At 41.9% G+C, this 2,261-nt stretch overlaps 1 protein-coding gene across 3 annotated transcripts in view; it reads right to left on the bottom strand.

Moving 5' to 3' along the window:
* Positions 1-2,145, bottom strand: part of LOC109536315 (paired box protein Pax-5) — a 10,280-nt gene extending 8,135 nt beyond the window's left edge. Inside the window, exons 1-2 of one of the 3 annotated variants that reach the window (XM_048667764.1) lie at positions 1,815-2,145; positions 1,249-1,601 (exon numbers count right to left, since the gene is read on the bottom strand). The gene's annotated coding sequence lies outside the window, so the exon portion shown is untranslated. Of the gene's footprint in view, positions 1-1,248 lie in introns of all 3 variants that reach the window. The other 2 variants (XM_048667765.1, XM_048667763.1) reach the window with 2 other exon arrangements.
* Positions 2,146-2,261: the final 116 nt, after the last annotated feature.

Raw genomic sequence — 2,261 nt, 5'->3', positions numbered from 1 at the left:
ACCAGTATATGAAGAATCGGCGCTTAAGCTTCTAGAGAGGCAAAAAAGCGACACGTGCGGATCAGAATGAAGGCACTTTTTGCTTGAAGTCCGATACGGGCGCATTTACGTTATTGACGGACTAACATCGCATTACAAAAGCGTTTTCTGCTAATTATGCCAAAGGTAATTGTTGCTGGCTGATGAAATAGTAATTGGAATGGTCGGGAATATAAGCAAAAAAAAATGCGTTGTCCATCAGGATTAAAWTATAACACGCCAGTTCGATGGACTGCAAACGAATTGAAGCTGTTTGCGGTCTAGTGAAGAAAACGACTTCAAGCATCGGCTGAAAATCGACGGTTAATCCATTAAATCCACATACATCCCCTGTAATAAAACCTGTGTTCCCACTTGCCATAACACTGCCACAACAATGCCATTCTCATTACACAATGTTTATCCCTGATGATTTATTGGACTCCATATGTGCGAAATTGATACGGCTCATAACGCGGCAGCAGAGAAGAACTTCAACCGTAACGTGGAGGGTCGCCACCCTTTCCATTTCAACCCAGCAGAAGAATTGAGGTTTCTCAGACTATGGAGGTATTTAATTTTTTGTAGATAAGTTCTATATTGTTGAGGCGGTCTCATTTTTTTACAAGCTTCTTGTTGGGTATTTCGCCTCAAAAATGTTTGTCTTTAAAAAAGACAGAATTTCCTCACGTCTTTTATTGCAGATTGATAAATAGTGCTAAATAGGAGCACTATTTATCAATCTGTAATAAAAGACGTGAGGAAATTCTGTCTTTTTTAACGACAAACATTTTTGAGGCGAAATACCCAACAAGAAGTTTGTAAAAAAATTGAATTTTTTGCCGTGTAGAATTAGATCTTCTTTCTTTACAAAGTTTTTTTCGTCGATTTACAAACCACGTAAAATATGGCAGTCAGGGTCGAAAATCCTTAAGCCTTTCTAGTTTTTTGATAGCGGGCCAGTCAAGAGTAACTATCTGCTTTTTGCTAGTTGACCCTGTATGTTGCGGCTAGATTTGTGCCGAAGCAAATTGCAAAACTGGTCTTCAATACAAAAATTAAAGAGCAAAATACTCAAATAAATGGCCTTTTCCGCAAAAAGAGATCAGAGAAAAATTGAGCCACGAACAAATTTGAAAAATCAGAAATCAACCGGATTAATCTGCGACTCTGAAGCATAAACTCTGAGACCCAACTGAACAATAAATTTCCTTAAAACTCGGCTCTTACCTTGAAAGTTTCTTCACAGGTCGTCTTTCATCCTTAGCTTCAACTAGCGTTTTTCGGGCGCCTTGTTACTAATCTGCTGCAAATGATGATTGATTTCGGGTGGCACGTGCGTCTACTCCCGTACTCAAACTCCGGATTGTTGCCAGTTCAAGTGGCCACGGTTCGGTTACTGAAGGTCCGCAAGTTCTTCAGGAACGCGGCTCTTTTTGCCACCAAAGGCGCGTGCGAGGGCGCTCGTGACCGCCCCTTCTTAGGGCAGATGGGCTACAGGATCGGAATTGATCATCATTTTTCACTCTCCTCATTTCTAGCAACGTTTGACCCGCTTAGGGCGCGTTTATGGGGGTGCGATGCTGTGGGCAGAAGGAACTTGATCATGAGCAGCATGAATTATTTTTAAGCAACGGCGTAAGCCGCTCAGTTCAGAGAAACATCGTCGATTTTAATTAGCTGTTGTGGTTGGCCCTAAAAGCTTCACTCATAAGCATTTAGTGCTTTTAAGGCCATTTTTGTTAAATGGAAAATTTCTATTTCGGGTCAGTTCCTTCCGGTCCGTTCCTGTTCACCTTTATCGTATATCATCGCGGGCATGAAGAGCACGAGGGCTGCGGCGCGTGCCTTCTGATTGGCTCTCGGCTCCCGCCGGAGCTCTTTGCGGCTTCTGATTGGCGGCACGTGCCCCGCTCGTCACGTATTGGCTCCCGGACGCAAAAATCGAAAGAGAACACTTCCGGTCTTCCTCCCTTTTTCCCAGCCTGAAAATAGCTGGCAGAGCGAAATTCCATCTTGAAATTGGCTTCAACATTAACCTGGCGTTTGCTTCGCTTAGGTTTTGGAGTTTTTGTTGAAATATTGGGCTTTTTACAAACTTCTTTTTGGGTATTTCACCTCGAAAATTTTTGCCTTTAAAAAAGACAAAATTTCCTCACGTCTTCTATTACAGATTGATAAATAGTGCTCCTATTTCGCAATAAGAACGAATTATTTATCAAAAAGTAATCAAGAACTGTCAC

This window comes from Dendroctonus ponderosae, unplaced genomic scaffold, assembly GCF_020466585.1.
Source record: "Dendroctonus ponderosae isolate FM_Combo_2020 unplaced genomic scaffold, Dpon_F_20191213v2 Dpon_F_20191213_6, whole genome shotgun sequence".
Taxonomy (NCBI): domain Eukaryota; kingdom Metazoa; phylum Arthropoda; class Insecta; order Coleoptera; family Curculionidae; genus Dendroctonus; species Dendroctonus ponderosae.
Note: the sequence above shows the minus strand (reverse complement) of the source record. Positions and strands in the feature narration are given on the sequence as shown.